Below are 17,875 nucleotides of genomic sequence, written 5' to 3'. Positions count from 1 at the left end.
GCCACTCAGGCACCCAGAGTCATATGTTCTACTGACTGGGCCAGCCAGATGCCCCAAGACTTCCTATTTTTATCACCGATTCTGGAAAAGCTGCTTTTTTTCTCCTACTGAGTACATGGAATCCCATCTTTAGGGCCATACAGGACTCAAAGCCAACCTAGACCTTAAGGCTCTTTGCAAATACTGCAGGACTATTTTAATGACCCCACCTCGCCATCCACCAACATGAAAAGGTAACACAGTTTTACAAATACTTGAGCACATATTATTGGAGATCGTATTTGCTTTTAAGAGAAGCTTTTATTTTACCTGTTGTCTTGCTTTATTTGAGCTACAGTGGAAAAAGCATGGACTTCAGAGTCAAAGAGTCCCTATTACTTATTAGCTACACAAGTTTGCAGCATCTCCATCTATAAAATGAAATAATTATGCATACCCCTGCGAGGATTAAGTAATATATTACTTATAAAAATGCCTGGCATATCACACTGGAGCCAGGAGAGCACCTTAATATTCCTTAGTTTCTTTTTTTCCACCTATTTCTTGCTGAATTTTATGGATCTGAATGAGTCACCTTAAACTCTTTTGGAACAAAAAAAAAGCATGTAAATATACAATATAAAAATAGTATACACTCCTCTGGGAATTAGGGGTGGGCAGTGACTAGGAAGGGACAGGACATGACTTTCTGGGTAATGATAATATCTTGGTAGGAGTTTGAGCTGCATAGGTGTATGCCTCTGTCAAAACTCAGCACAAGTACAGTTAAAATTTAACTGCAATGAAATGTACAAATCTTACCTCAAAAGAAAAAAAAAACGTAAGCTTATAAATAATGACCTCTACTTACTGATATGTATGCTGAAGCACTGAGGGAAAATACATTAAAAAATATGGATAGATGGCTAAATAAATGGACAGGATAGAGTAAAATGTTAATGGTCAAAACCTGGTGGTGGGTGTATGGTTGCTCACTGTGGAATTCTTCCACTTTGCAGAACATTTGAAATTTTTCATAATAAAATACTGGGAAAAACCTTCCTACAGGAAAAAATGTAAGGCACTCAATACACATTAGTTCTCTGCCCAAATTCTGTCCCTACTGTTATTCATCCGATTGTTCATCTAGTTGAAAACACTTACGAGGCACCCAGTGTAGTACTGCCTACAAGTGTCTCAGCCCTAAGCCCTCTGAATCATGGGAGTTCTGTGAGGATTAAGTAAGATAATAAACATTCAACATTAGCCCAGTTCCTGCCGCAGCTGGTGTTTGATACATGCTAGCTGTTATTATGCCAGTATAGCATACAGCAAAGAGTATGGGCTTGGAGCATACCAAGCAGTGGTTAGAAGCCATGACTCCTAACTGACCACCTGGAGTCAAATCCCAACTCCACCACTTTGTAGCTTTGGGCAGAATTTTTAACCTTTCTGTGCCTCAGTTTCCTCATCTGTTAAATAAATAAAAAAGGATGACAATATCTCTCTCTCATTATAGTGCCAGAAGAAGACCAAAGACAGCTACGTGGGGGTGAGGAGAGGGTGGTAGGAACTGGATGATCTGGGACTTGAAGGCAGAAAAGGGCAGGGAAAGCTTAATAATGAGCAAGTATGTGGCACACATATGGTTAGTGTGACAATTAAACATGGTAATATATATAAAGTGCTTAGACAGTAGCTAGAACAGTATGAGTACTCAATCACTATGCTGGATACACACAGAGAACATGTGGATGAATGCACAAGTCCCTGACACCTCATGGAGTTGATTGACAATCCAGGACAGGAGGAAGACATGTCAACAGAAGCATCACAGAATGGGGGCCGATGTGTGCCATAAGAGATGTGCTACAATGGGCCTGGGACACCAGAAAATAAAACGGATAACAATGCCAGAGGAAGACCAAAGGTGGATTTATGGAGGGGATGGGGGAGAAGGGGGCTGGATGACCTGGGACTTGAGGGCAGGGAAAACCTCATAATGCAGAAGTACACAGTACACAGCCAACCAGGGCATAAGAGAAGCTATGTAAGGGTGGGTTGGAAGATTTGTGGCTGGAGAGGAATCAGAATCAGATGGCGAAAAGCTCTGCTGATGAATGTGGACTTTGTTCTGCAAAAGTGCTTCAAAAAACTGACCAACCATTTATATACTCCACTGGGTTAGTAGAGGTGAGTCTTCCAAATTAATTGTCAACCAATAGCTTATCCTTGACTCTTCTGACAAATAAGGTATGCTGCTCATCATTTATGCACTGTACTTCTCAAATACAGTAACTAAAAATTCATAACCGTTAGTATTTTACCAACTCAAGGCGTGAGGACAAATCTCTACTTAAAAAAGCCCAGATGGGGCGCCTGGGTGGCGCAGTCGGTTAAGCGTCCGACTTCAGCCAGGTCACGATATCACGGTCCGTGAGTTCGAGCCCCTCGTCAGGCTCTGGGCTGACGGCTCAGAGCCTGGAGCCTGCTTCCGATTCTGTGTCTCCCTCTCTCTTTGCCCCTCCCCCGTTCATGCTCTGTCTGTCTCTGTCCCAAAAATAAATAAACGTTGAAAACAAAAAATTAAAAAAAAAAAAAAAAGAAAGCCCAGAGCCTCTGGAAGGAGGGCCAAGGAAGAGATTACCAATAGTTTGTGGAATCAAGTGAGTTAGCACCACTCTAGTTGGTCCATCGCTTTGAGGCTTAACTCAGAATCTGACCCAAGAGATTAAATTCAGGAAGGAAGAAATGTCTATGCAGCAGAGAAGAGGTGGCTCCCTCTGGACACTGCCAGCTGGCTGCGCTGCCTCTCTCCAAGCTCACTCTGCCTTGGTAAACATATGTCTGATTGCCAGAAGCACTGAGCAAGCCCACTAAGCCTTCCCAAAGTGTCTTCAACATCAGAGCCTGAGGGGAATGGTCAGGAGGGGGACAGGTTTTATGATTAAAGGCACCAAGTACTACTTCAAAATTATGTATATGAAACATATGAAATACACATGAAAACACACCTTTTAAGTACTGTTGGAAGGAAACTAAAATAACAAAATATGTATAAAGAGGTTTTTAAATTCTAGGATTACATGTGGGCAAACTTTTATCTTGGTATAAATCAAACCATTTTAGAAGAGGCAACTTTGAGTGAGTGGGCTGGCTGGTTCAGTCTCAGAGCTCAGAGGAACAGAGCTCCATGAGGGCAGGGACCATGACTGTCTTGATCACTGCTCTATTCTCAGGGCCTAACACAGTGCCTGGCACATAACGGGTGCTCACAAAATATCTGCTGACTGAAAACAGTCGAGTCTTCAGCTCGGAAGTACAGAAATACAAAGTTTGTTTGTCTTTTTAGTTCAGTGAGATTATTAAATTCTTAATTGGGTGGGCCAGAATTGGTTTAATACCAACCAAACTCAATGGAGACACACGAGATTTCCCCCCTCATTTTTAGAAGTGGTATAGCTTTCCAGGAGCCTTACTGTTCCTGCCATTTGTGCAGAGCTGTCCTCTCCTTACATCAGGGCATCTGGGAAACAATCCCTCATCAGGCTATAACTCATCAGGTACAAACCTGATATTCAACCTGCATATATATATACACACATATATATAGTGAGCTGCATACATAGTGAACTCAACTTTGCAGCAACCAAAATGTCAGTCCCAGCCTGGTGGGGCATCTTCCGTCCTGTGGACAGAGCAGTCTGTACTCTGACAGAGTCCAAATCCTCCTAGACTTCACGCAGACTCCCAGTCTGCTATCTCTTTGCAACGTTCTTCATTTGAACATGTTATAAACCTCTAATTTTTATGATTTTTCTGTTTACAAGACTTTAAAACTTGGCTGCTTCCTAATGACCAAGGAGAGACTTTCATCTACATATGCTTCCAGAGGACTGCTTGGGTTTGGTCATCTCTGCATGGATGTGCGCCGATTTCAAGGCCCATTTTGGCCTCAGCAGCAGTGAGGCAATATCTTAAGAGAATGCCAGGGTACTAATTGATATCTTTGGACCCATGACTCTGTGTAAGTTCTGGTTTGGATTTCTGTTTTTCCTTAAGTGCAATATCTTGCACCGACTAATTTTCTGCCCGCTCGGCCTCACAAAATTTTCAGAAAAATCTCCCATCAGCACAGCTTTAGAAAGGTCTAGGAAATTTAACATATTCAAAAACTGAGCCCACAGGCAACACTGTGGCAAATCACCATTATCATTTACCCACTCAGAGAGGGGGACTGACCTCCAAGCTTTGTTCCTATTCTTAAGCCAGTGTCTACCCAGGACCAAATTGTTTCTCTAGCCTATGATGGCTTTTTACTGAAAAGAAAATGAGACAGGGAGAAAACAGAAAACTCTGGTAATGAATCCTATCAAAATTTTCTTTTTTAAACAATTTTTTTAGTTTCAGCTAATTTTAGACTTACAGAAAAGTTGCGAAAATAACAGAGTTTCCATATATCCCTGACCCAGCTTCCTGTAATGTTAACATCTTACATAAGCCTAGCACATTGAACAGAACCTGGACATTAACACTGGTACAATATTATTAACTAAACCAAAAATCTTTTTCAAGTTGCACAAGTTTTTCTCTGGCAATGTCCTTTTTCTGTCTTATCTAGAATCCTATTGTATGTAGTTATTTCTTAGTCTACTGTAGCCTGTGACAGAACCTCGATCTTTCCTTGCCATTTGTGTCCTTGACACTTTTTAAGAGTATTAATCAGTTATTTTTCTGACTGCCCCTTGATTTGGGTTTGCCTGATGTTTTCTCATGACTACACTGAGGTTATGCATTTTTTTTTAAGTTTTAATTCCAGTTAGTTAACATACAGTGTTGTATTAGTTTCAGGTGTACAATATAGTAATTCAATACGCTCTATCCTCATCATGACAAGTGTACTCCTTAATCCCTATCACCTAGTTAACCCATTCTCCTGAGGTTATGCATTTTTGACAAAAATAACACAGAAATGATGTATTCTCCTTAGTACACCATATCATAGGGGTCATTATATCAGTATGTCTTCTAACTGTTGATAGTTCACCTTGATCACTTGGTTAAGATGCTTTCTCTGCTACAAAGTTATTGTCTTTTCTTTCCTTTATAGTTAATAAACATGTTGAGAGCTGAGACTATGCAAATTCTGTCAATCATTTCTTAAAATACTGTCCCCCTCATTCATAAGTCTACTCAATTTCCTTAAAAACAAGAGTTCAGTTGATATGATTTCACCTTATTATTTCTATCACGCAAACACTTAGATATTACCCTTTTGTTTGTTCAAGGAATTATGTTTTTCTTCTGCTTATAAAAATAGCACACCTTTGCTGTTAAAAAAAAATCACTGTGGAGAGCTCATAACCATACCTTTAGGGATTGGTACTTGTTATGGACTAAATGTTTGTGTCCACCCCAAAATTCACATTAAAATTCTAACTCCCCATGTAATGGTATTAGGAGACAGGGCCTTGGGAGGTGATTAGTTCATGACAGTGGAGCTCTCATGAATGAGATTATGCCCTCACAGAAGGGACCTCAGAGAGCTCTGTCTCCTCCCCACCATAGGAGGATACAATAAGAAAAAGGCCACCTGTAACTCAAAAGAGGGCTCTCATCAGAACCTGACCATGCTGGTACCTTATCTCAACTTCTGCCTACGAGAACTGGGAGAAATAAATTTCTGTTGTTTGTCAGCCACCCAGTCTGTGGTATTTTGTTACAGCAGCCTGAGCTAAGACAGCATTGTAGATAATTTGATGTATATACATCCCAGTGAACTTTTTCTCCTCTTTTAATACCACTGGAGTCACACACAGACCATGGGCTGAAATCCAACTCCATCATGGACTTCAAGCAAATCACTTAACTTCTGTGCGCTGGTTGGCCAGCATCTATTATTTGCAGATGGGGTAAGCAAAATTAACAGTTTTTTGAAATAACTATTCAGTAAGGTAGAAATAAAAATTTTACAGCCTGTATTTTAGGGAGAGCAATGAAACACTGCCATAGGGAGGGTGAGGTCACACAACGGGCATCCAGATGTGGCATCTGGACCTAAGTCAAAGTTGTTCATTGCTGAATTACTTTAAAATCTGGAGGAATGCTACCTGGCTCCCAGAATTTACTTATTCCTAGTTTTTCAAGTAAGGCTCTAATAGTCTATAAAGGTATCACTTAGAATTTGCGTGGTCTGAATGATAATCAAGAAAAGGTAATCTCTCCTATTTCCTCCGAGACAACACCAACAGCAATAACAACAGCAGAACACATGACACGCACCGGACACTGTGTATTCTGCACGCTCGCGATGCAGCAGTTCATTTAGTCCTCACCACAACCCTTGGTATTATTATCGCCTCCAACCACAGGTGCAGAAACTAAGGCACAAAAAGGCTAAGTAATTCCCAGGGTCACTCAGCTAGTGAGTAGACAGCAGAGTCAGGATTTGAACCCAGGCAGGCCCTAGTTCCAGAGTACGTGCTCTCAGCACTGGGCTCTCCTGTTGTCAGAGTGTAAGAACAAATTCTTGTCCAGAAGACACACACAGGCTATGAATTAGCATTCTGGATGAAGTTGAATTGAACAAAAGATTCAAATGACAGAAGAAAACCACTTCCAGAATGGAAAGACCTCAAAGAAACAAGGAGGAATTCCCAGGGTCTCACCTAATTAGCAATCAAAGAGGGTCACTAAGACACAGCCTGGAAATATCTAAAAGCAATGTGTAAAAGGGAAGAGAGGGGCACCTGGGTGGCGCAGTCGGTTGAGCGTCCGACTTCAGCCAGGTCACGATCTTGCGCTCCGTGAGTTCGAGCCCCGCGTCAGGCTCTGGGCTGATGGCTCGGAGCCTGGAGCCTCTTTCCGATTCTGTGTCTCCCTCTCTCTCTGCCCCTCCCCCGTTCATGCTCTGTCTCTCTCTGTCCCAAAAAAAAAAAAAACGTTGAAAAAAAAAATTAAAAAAAAAAAAAGGGAAGAGAAAAAAAAGAACTCCAAGAAAACAAGTTAAACAAGCAGATTATGTGAAAGAAATCCAGCAGAGTTTTGATTTTTTTTTTTTTTTTTTTTTTGGTAGCAGAAGCCTAGAAACAAGGCAATGTAAGACATTAAGACCTCAAAAAAAAAAAAAAAAAAAAGATGAGCAATTCAAAACACTTGATCTGTAAACACAGTGGTGCCACCCGGCAGACCAGGTATCCTGTCAATCCTCTCCCACTGAGCCGTCTCCAAAAGCTGCAGTCAATAGCCACCTGCATTTCCTCAGCTTCTCCACACTCCAGTGAGAGCTGACTTAAGAACACTGTGGGAACTGGGCAGGCTGGGATCGCTACCAGTTTTCTAACTGGGAAAACCAGTGGCTTGGCTTCTTATCCTACTGGACCTGTGGTGGCCACTGCCCCTTATAGGAAATCATCTCTTCCACACGGCTCTTTCTTCTTCTAGCATCGATTTGGCATTTTGATCTGGTTTGCAGTCCCACTAACTAGATTAGTAACAATGCCTTGGAGTCTTAGTTTTCTGGCCCACAAAGTAGAGTAGTAATAATTTCCATACACAGGGCTATTGAGAAGATAAAATAAGCCATGTGAAAAAGCTCTCACCACCCTGTGTGGGACATGTTATCAGAGTGCCCAGGACATCTCCATTTCCTGAACATAAAGAACTGGTCTCTGCCCAGAGGCCATCCCAACCCTTTTATTTTCTGTCTACACGCTCTACCTCTGGGTTTATGTCTATTCTCATGACTCTGACATCCTCAGAGCAAGTGTGTCCCACCCATTTATCTCCAGCCCTCACAACACACCTGACTTTCTGACCCATGCTTCTAACTGCTCCTAGATATGTTTCCCTACATCTCTTCAGGGTTTCCTCAATTCGACAAGTCCTAAAATGAACTCTTGTCTCTCCAAATAAGTCTCTGCAGCCCCCCTGCATCCATTACCCCACTCCATAAGTTGGCCAATATTTCCACTGTTGGTCATCGCCTTCCCTAAAACCAACCAACCCCTCTCAGTCAACCACGAATTCCCAATCTCACCTGAGTCAGACCCTAGCGCTTTTAGACACTGCTTCGAAACACCTCATTCTCTCTTTTCCATCACCACTGCTACCACCTTGTTCGAGTTCCCAACATCTCTTACCTGGATGACTGCCATAGCTGCTTAACCGACTTCCTGCAGCCATGCTTCACCTGAGAGCCACAGTTATCTTTCTAAATATAAACTGGAGCATGGTGCCCCCTTGCTTTAAAACCATTGTGATGCAGCCCACAGGATACGACAAACTGAACTTGTTGGACAGGCATTCGAGGTGCTTTACAAACATCCCTTTGTTCAGTCTCATCTCCAGCCACTTGGGTACCTTTAGGCTGTGATGAACTTGGGTATCTTCAGGCTTTTGTCCTTTTGTTTTATCCTCTATCTTGCAAAGCTCTACTGGTACAATATAACTCAGCTCCCAGGATGCCTTTGCTGACTCACCAAACTTTACTCTCTCCCTCCCTCCGTGTCTCCGAGACACCTGACACATCACATCTTTTGCCACTGTTAGTCTGCATGCACGCCACCTCCTCAACCAGACAGAGGACCTTGAAGGCAGGGTCAGAACTGCTTTCATCTTTACATCTCCTGCACCAACCTCAGCGTCCGTCCAGCTTAGAGTGAGACCTCGGTGGTTGTTAACTAACCGAATCAAGAATAGCAAAATACTTGTGAGCACCAGGTTGAAGCTCTGAAGATTAGTACACCTCACAGAACAAATGTAAAATGTGAAAGGGGAAAATAATGGGAGTAGATAAGGAGAGAGGAAGCCAAAACAGGGAGAAGCGAAGTTTCCTTATATGGAAGGAAAGAAAAGTTCCTCTTTGCTTTGATGAGAGTAAATAAATATAGAAACAAATGTTATTTTTGGCACTAAGAAAACTCAAAAGATTGTTCACCTTTAAAATGTTTAAAAGTTAAAAGGAAAGAAAAAAAACATTCTCCAAAACAGAAGGTATAACAAAAAAGAGACAACTAATATAAAAATCAAGAAACAAATCATTTATAGAAAATATGACAAATGCAATAACAACCATGAATTAAAGAGGATAAATTTACACATAAGTTATAGAATCTTCAAGATTGGTTCAACAGAAGACAAAACCCAACAATAATCTGCTTGAAAGAGATAAGCTCTGAAATGACAATAATCAAGTTAGAAAATGTAACAAAATCACTACACAAGGTATCTATGGACAATGAAAAAAACATAAGACAAACATTGCTTTGAGTACTGTTAAGAAAAAAAAAAAAAAACTAAGCACACCAGCTAATAATATTGAGACACAAACAACAAAAAAAACCTAGAGAAACTTTTTTTTTTTTTTTTTTTTTTTTTTTTAAAGAAAGGAGTTAGAGGGGCACCTGGGTGGCTTAGTTACTTAAGTGTCCGACTTCGTCATGATCTGACGGCTCGTGAGTTTGGGCCCCACATCGGGCACTGTGCTGACAGCTCAGAGACTGGCACGTGCTTCAGATTCTGTCTCTCCCCCTCTCTCTGCCCCTCCCCCACTCATGTGCTCTGTCTCTCTCTCTCTCAAAAATAAACATTAAAATTTTTTTTTTTTTTTTAAAGAAAGGAGTTAGAGATTTTGAAAGCAAAACCCAAAATACTTTGGAAGGAACCTTAAGAAATAGGCAGGAGTTGCTGCGTAGGAGAGGGAACTGCCCACCTGAGGAGCAGGAGTGGAAACTGATTTTTCACAGCCTCTTTTTATATGTTAAAAGTTTTCTCATTTCTAATAATTAATAATTATTAATAATAACCTAATAAAGTTTTGTATTTCTAATAAATTTCCTGTGAACAGACTAAACATAAATTTAATTTTTTCAAAAAAGGAAATGACAGGACATAAAGGCAATAAAATTGTAAGGGAGTGTCATGTGCTTAATAAGTTTGGATAAAATTAAATAAATGGATTTCCTATTAAAAATGTAAAATTCTAACACTGGCAGAAATAGAATACCTAACTAGACTAACATCTTTAAAAAAATGACACTCCCACACAGCCACTAGCCTCTGATGGTTTATTAGTGAGTACTTTCAAACTCTCCAGAAACAAACAATTCATAATATAGAAATTACGCCTAAAATAGGCCAAGATATACATTATATAGTTTATTGTACTAACCTGGTCCTAAAGCTGGCTAAAGAAAAGAGAGAAAACTATAGACAAAGCTTACTTAGAATTTATGCTCAAATCTAAAAGAAAATAATAGTAAACATAATCTAAGAATAGCTTAAATTAAAACCGTGTCATGTTAACAGATACCAAAAATTCAGCCGTTAAAATTCAATACCTATTCCTAATTTAAAACTTCTAAAACGAATAATAAAGGTGTACTTTCTTCCCCTTATTAGAATATCTATTTAAAAAATGCCAATATTATACTTCAAAGAAGAAATGAGCCATGTAATCATTAAAAATAGGCAAAAAATGAAGACGTATTTAATCACTGTTAATATAGTGTCAGAACTTATTTCCAATATGAAGTAACATGAAAACAAATAAGAAATACAAATACTGTAAATCCAGAGGCAAAATGTTTTTATATATGACACCATTTATATTCATAAACCCAAAGGAATCCTTTACATGGTTATGATGAGTTTAAAATGACCAGAGTCATCACCAATATAGAAAAATCAATAGTGTTTCTGGTCCTCACACTTGATCACACAGGGAAACCTCCCAGGATGTTTTTTAAAGTGCTGATGCCTACCTAAAGACTCCACCAAACAAGTACTAGACCTGATAAATGAATTCAGTAAGGTTACAGGATATAAAACCAATATACAAAAATCTGTTGCATTTCTATACACCAATAATGAAGCAGCAGAAAGAGAAATAAAGGAATCAATCTCATTTACGATTACACCAAAAACAGTAAGATACCTAGGAATAAACCTAATCAAAGAGGTGAGAGACCTGTACTCTGAAAACTATAAAACACGGATGAAAGAAATTGAAGAGGACACAAACAAATGGAAAGATATTCTACACTAATGGATTGGGAGAACAAATATTGTTAAAATTTTCATACTATGCAAAACAAGGTACATTAAATAATGCAGTCCCTATCAAAATACCAATAACATTTTTCACAGAACTAGAATAATCCCAAAATTTATATGGAACCACAAAAGACCCCGAATAGCCAAAGCAATCTTAAAAAGAGAACAAAAAAAACTGGAGGTATCGTAACCTCAGATTTCAAGACATACTACAAAGCTGTTGTAATCAAATAGTATGGTACACATAGATTGATGGAACAGAATAGAGAGCCCAGAAATAAACCTATGATTATATGGTCAATTAATCTTTGACATAGGAGGCAAGAATACACAACAGGGAAAACGTCTCTTCAACAAATGGTGTTGGGAAAACTAGACAGCTACATGCGAGAATGAAACTGGACCACTTTCTTACATCATACAAAAACTAACCTCAAAATGTATTAAATATCTAAATGTGAGACCCAAAGCCATAAAAATCCTAGAAGAGAGCACTGGCAATAATTTCTCTGACATTGTCTATAGCAACATTTTTCTAGAGATGTCTCTTGAGGCAAGGGAAACAAAAGCAAAAATAAACAATTGAGACTGTATCAAAATAAAAAGCTTCTGCACAGCAAAGGAAACAATTAACTAAAAGACAACCTACTGAATGGGAGAAGATATTTGCAAATGACACATCTGATAAAGGGTTAGTATTCAAAACATATAAAGAGCTGATACAACTGAACACCGAAAAACACCAAATAATTCAATTAAAAATTGGCAGAATACATGAACAGACATTTTCCCAAAGACATACAGATGGCCAATAGACACATGGAAAGATGCTCAACATCCCTCATCATCAGGGAAATGCAAATCAAAACCACAGTGAGATATCACTTCACACCTGTCAGAATGGCTACAATCAAAACCAAGAAACAAGTATTGGTGAGGATGTGGAGAAAAAAGGAATCTCCGTGCTCTGTTGGTGGGAATGCAAACTGGTGCAACCACTGTGGAAAACAGTATGGGGATTCCTCAAATAATTAAAAATAGAATTACCACATGATCTAGTAATTCCACTACTGGGTACTTACCCAAAGAATAGAAAACCCTAATTTGAAAAGATATATGCATCCTTACATTTATTGAAGCAACAAATTATGGAAGCAATCCAAGTTTCCATCAATAGATGAATGAAGAAGATGTAGTATGTACACACACATGCGTGCATGCGTGCGCAACACACACACACACACACACACATACAGAAATATTACTCAGCTAAGACAAAGAATGAAATCTTGCCATTTGCAACAACATGGATGAATCTAGAGTATGATGCTAGGTGAAATAAGCTAGAGAAAGACCAATACCATATGATTTCACTTATCTATGCAATTTAAGAAACAAAACAAATGGACAAAGAAAAAGAGAGACAAGCAAAAAACCAGACTCTTAACTATAAAGAACAGATGGTTACCAGAGGGGATGTGGGTGGGGGATGGGTGAAACAGGTGAAGGGAAACAAGTACCCTTATCATGATGAGCAGTGAGTAATGCATACATGTGTTGAATCACTGTATTGTACACTTGAAACTAGTATGACACTGTGTGCTAATTATACTGGAATTTTTAAAAATTACCAAAAAATTAAATACAAAATGCCAATGCCTACACCGCATCCCAGATAAACTGTCTCAGAATCTCCAGAGGGATGACCAGGCATCGGTATTTTATAAAGCTTCTGAGGTGATTCTAGTGTGCTGTCAAGTAGAGTACCACCAGTACATGCTTATATGCTTAATTACCTAAATATCTAAAAAACACAACACAAAAAGTGTAACAGTTTGTGATATTTGCAAGCGAACAGGAGTTCCAGCCATATTGCTTTAAGGGAACATTGGTGTAAGGGAACAGGAGTTCAAAAGAAGAAACCTGAAAGGGGATATAATCAGCTACTGTGCAAATGTCTCCAGCCCACTGCAGTTTAGGCAAAGAAGCAGGCAGTTGCCCAAGTTATTAGAGGGGGACATGACACACAGCCACAACAAAATAATGGTAGCAAGAGCTAACGAGTCTCGGTGCAAGTGCCGTTGGGATAGGAAGTACGCATGAGGATTCAACAGAGGCCGAAGGGGAACAGGGCTACCTGCATACCTGCATGAGGTTAAATGTGAGATAAATTCCTAGAAATGCAATTGCTGGGTCAAATGGTATGTGCCTTTAAAAGTCAAAGATCAATTTTGAAAGCTCTTAAAGGTAACATAGAAAAAGCATGATGTATAGTGTAAACAAAAACATCGTACTTGATAGGTACGAGTGGAGCAGGACAATGAGCTAGGCTGGAGCGAGGCAAGATGGCTCAGTGTTGCCAGGTAGTAGGTAAACAGACTGAAATAACAGAGAATTCCTCATGAGTCCAATTTTGGCTTTGCCTTTCCTATTAACTCTGTCCCCACAGCAGACACCTGAAGGTGAAAGAGGGCAGGAGTCATGTAGCTATCTGAAAGGACAAGATTTGAGGCAGGAACATTTCTGGGTTGACTCTGGATTGATTGCAGACAGCAAGGAGACCAGTATGACTGGAACAGTTGGCGTGAAGGTGAGCATTAGAAAATGTACATAAAAGTTCACGTGTGAGAAAGCTTATCTTATGCTCTTTTTTAATTTAGAGGATTGACATGCAAGGCCACAAAGTAGTTTTACTCAATCTACACCTCAAATTTAAAGAATGAGCAAGCTGGAATGTGTCCTATATCTAACAGTAGTCCTGCTGCAGTCCACCATAAGGCAGGAAGTTCCAGAAGCTCCAACAGTAGAAACATTCCCATGGACTGGGTAGCCCCAAACCTGCGGAGGAGTGATGTTGCTGTGCAGTTGTCTACGTCAGGACGCTGAACACAGAACTTCCAGCATTATATACCATCACTGACTCTGACTCCATTTCCTCCCCTTTCTTTCCAAAAACTTCTATTCAGCACACTGAAGTTCTTAACTTTATAATGAAGACTAATACAATAGATTTCCTTTATTTCATAAGTTTAACAACAACAGCCAACAACAACAAAATGCCAAAGTCTAAAGCTTGTGAGTGGCTTAGTAACAGAATAAATTGAGTTCACAACTTGATAAGTAAATGACCAAAAAAACCCAAAAAAACAAAAAAACACCCCAAAACCATAAGTAGGTCACATCTACTTCAGCAAATGAAGGCTTACATTAATTGTTTGCTCGTCTGCTTTGTCTTTAGTATTATATTTAGCATTGAAAAGTGTTTCCTATTCCTGAGGGCAGCCTAAGAGTATGGTTTGGGTAAGTGGCATTCAAACAAGTGTTCTAGTTTTTCAAGTCAGTTATTTAATAAAGCAGAAGTATAAGTCTTGCACTCAAACTAAAAGCTGACCTCAGACTAAACCTGCACATCAGAGAGACACAATACACAGCTCAACTTTTATTATATCCAATAATCAGCCTAAGGTAGAAGAAGTTCCTATCAAGGCATCTAGGATTTCACCTAGATTATATATTCAATAAATATTTTTAGATTAATTAAAAAAATCAGTTGATCAAAGAGCTCAGCAATAAAAACCAAGGGAGGAGAAAATAAAGAATGTTTAACCATAACACAAAGACTAAATATAGCTTTAAAGACTTAGGAGTTACAAAGTATGGCAAGAAACTTGTTAAAATTCAGAAGCATACTATTTACCCAGGAAACATGCTTTTTCCTCCCTTCATTGGTCTCTCCACTTTCTCCCTTCATCTCTTGCAGCCCTGTATGCATCTTTAAAGGTCCACTTGTTGCTTGGGCAGCTGCAATTCAGCCCTGTGAAAAAAAGCAGCATCTCATCACTTTGTGAGGAGAGAGAAAGTACCTTTTAGGAAGCTGAGTAACCCAATCTCATCAATCTCCTTTCCTAATTCATTTCCATTAAAACTATACACAAACAGAAAAACCAGGGCCGGAGGCAGGGAGGAAGGAGAGTAAAATGTGGTTGTAAAAATACAAACTAGCAATTTAAAACTATTAAAATTCTAGCAGAAATGAAAAAAATATAAACGGAAATAAAGCAAACTCAATTTTCTCTGATAATAGATCAGAACAAGATGATTTCTAAAATCTGTAATTTCAGGTGATTCATAAAATCAGTAATTTTAACACTCTTTCCACCAATGAGTTTCCCTGTCCCTCTTCTGGTTAAGTTTGAGATGGCTTAACAGAGAGGAAAAAATCAACGGATGTGGGCCTTACAACTTCAAGAATGCACACCATTAAGGATATGCTCTTTTCTGATGCTCTGCCATTCAAAGCCCTGGGGTTTTCCTGGCATGGATTGTAGTGGTACCAAAAAATGGTCTACCCTGTGAGTTCCAGGCCAAGGAACCATATTATCATCATCTGTGTCTCTGACCCTTAACACCGATGTTGTCCCACTCTGCCCAGGGCCAATGATGGGCACACAGTATCTCTCAGCAAATGAATGAGACAGTAACTATGTGTTTTCAACAAACCACTAGAGACGCTTCATGCAATCTTCAAATTTCTCAGGAAGCAGCTGAAAAACCACTGCTTTTGAGTTCGTTGTTTTTTTTTTTTTCCCCCAAAGCATTCTCTTGGTTGACATGCCCATTACCAATAAAATGGCCCTAAAGTGAGTATACCAGAGGCCCTCAGAACCTCAGATAGAACGGTGCACAGGCACATGACAGAAGGTGGGAACTATAAGGATCTGTGAATGTAAACACATAAAAGCACCCTTCACCAAAGTAGCTCCTAGCTACCTTTCACCGTGATTCTTAGGTCTCTAATGTTCACATCAAGCTTTTACTCTGTGTCAGGCACTGTTCTAAGAGCTTTAACTACATTAACTAATTCGTTCTTGGTAACACCCATATGTGATCGATTCTATTATTCTAATTGCCAAGGTGAGGAAACTAAGGCACAGAAAGTTTACGTAAACTGTACAAGGAAATGCACTAAGCTGCTGTTCAAAGGCAGGGTCCTGGAGCAAACAGACACCCCCAGTAAGTGGCAGCCTCATCTGCATAACTTGTTTTCTCCTGTGGCTGTCATGGTTCAGCAGTACCATGTCTAGTTGGTACTGCTAGCTCTTGTTGGAAATTTTTCCTAATTAATAATTTATTGAAAAACTTAACTTTGAATTCTCCACAACTTAAAAACTAGCCCCTTATTTTAAAACATTATCCAATGAACATAACAAAACGGAGATCTTCCTAATTTTGTGGAAGTCAGAAGCAATTATTTTAAGCTGACTACTCACACTTACGCAAAACTTCAGCTTATAATATTTATTCCAGACACTTTGCTACACTTTTGCCAGATCCCCTCTAATTTTGAAATTGCAAAGCCTTTGCTAAAGTAAGGCATTTATTCTCTTACACTCTAGTTCAGTTATTGGAACACGATGATGATGATGATGCCAAAAGCTGTGGATTCAATCCACTGCAGACCAGTTAGCTTTGTTTGCTTCATGTCTACAAACTCTAAGCCTGGATGGCATATTTTGAGTCCTATAAGGAATCAGGTAGGAGTGTGCAACACAACTAGAATAAATATGTCTGCTAGAGAAACAGGTCCACAAATAACACAGGGCCAGAAGCAGAACTATGAGACAAAAGCATCAATTTCATCATAAAGAAAAGCTTTATGATCACTGGTATAGCATTTCTACGTCTCTGAGCGAGAAGCTTTTTCAATGCCAGATATTTTGCCAAATCTAACCTAAAGTCCTTCCTTCAAAAACAAAACAGGTGTAAGATTTGAAAAAAAAAAAAAAAACCAACTAAGATTTTTATCACACAAGCCCACCTTGACTGATCTGAAAACAGAACCTTCTTATATCTGACACCAATTCCGCTGACAATACAAAGCACATGTGATGATTTTAGAAACTGTCACAAAAATCACTAGCAGTGCAGGACAACAAACCATCAGAAAATTCCAATTGCATATATATATATATATATATATATATATATATACACACACACACACACACATATGTATGTGTGTATATATATGTATACACACATACATATGTGTATATATATATATCATAGATTCTTTAAAATTACTCTTAATTTTCAAAAAACCAAATAATATACAGTTATTTTAAACATAGTTTTTTTAAGTTAAATGAAGAAACTAACAAACAAACTAACTAACAAACCACATTTTAAAACAACCCAGGGCCTATTCAAGGTAGTTTTACCACCTTCTATGAATAAAAATTTGAAAACAAAATTATATTTCTCAATTGTTATTTTAGAAAGAAACCCACTTGGGATCATCCATCTTTGAGTTTTCCTGCCCACAGTTGGAAAGAACTTTCCCAACATACAAACGCTGCAAAGCCCATGGGTTCCAACAGTCACAAGGTAACTATGACAGCAAAGCCACATTTATGAGATCATAAAAACTATATGACATAATTTTTAAAAATTCACATAACATGAAATCAACCATTTTAAAGTGTACAATTCAGTGACATTTAGTATATTCACAATATCGTGCAACTTTCACCTCTACCTAGTTCCAAACCTTGTTAGTCACCCCAATATGAAACCTTGTACTCATTAAATAGTCACTACCATCCCCCTGCTCCAGGCTGGCCAACCACTAACAGGCCTTATGTCTCTATGGATTTACCTATTCTGGGTATGTGACCTTTTGTGTCTGCCTTCTTTTACTTAGCATGATGTTTTGAGGTTCTTCCATGTTGTAGCAAATATCAGTACTTCATTCCTTTTATGACTGAAAAATATCCCATTGTATGGATAGATCACATTTTGTTCATTCATCCATTGATGGACATTTGAGTTGTTTTCACCT

General features: G+C 38.9%; 1 protein-coding gene across 1 annotated transcript in view; it reads right to left on the bottom strand.

Moving 5' to 3' along the window:
- Window positions 1-17,421, bottom strand: part of ZHX3 (zinc fingers and homeoboxes 3) — a 66,935-nt gene extending 49,514 nt beyond the window's left edge. The window contains 2 exon segments of the mRNA XM_043602375.1: window positions 14,732-14,848; window positions 17,325-17,421. The gene's annotated coding sequence lies outside the window, so the exon portion shown is untranslated.
- Between the last annotated feature and the right edge of the window lie 454 nt (window positions 17,422-17,875).

Source organism: Prionailurus bengalensis, chromosome A3 (genome assembly GCF_016509475.1).
Source record: "Prionailurus bengalensis isolate Pbe53 chromosome A3, Fcat_Pben_1.1_paternal_pri, whole genome shotgun sequence".
Classification (NCBI taxonomy): domain Eukaryota; kingdom Metazoa; phylum Chordata; class Mammalia; order Carnivora; family Felidae; genus Prionailurus; species Prionailurus bengalensis.
The sequence above is the reverse complement of the archived record's forward strand: the minus strand, read 5'-3'. Positions and strand labels throughout refer to the sequence as shown.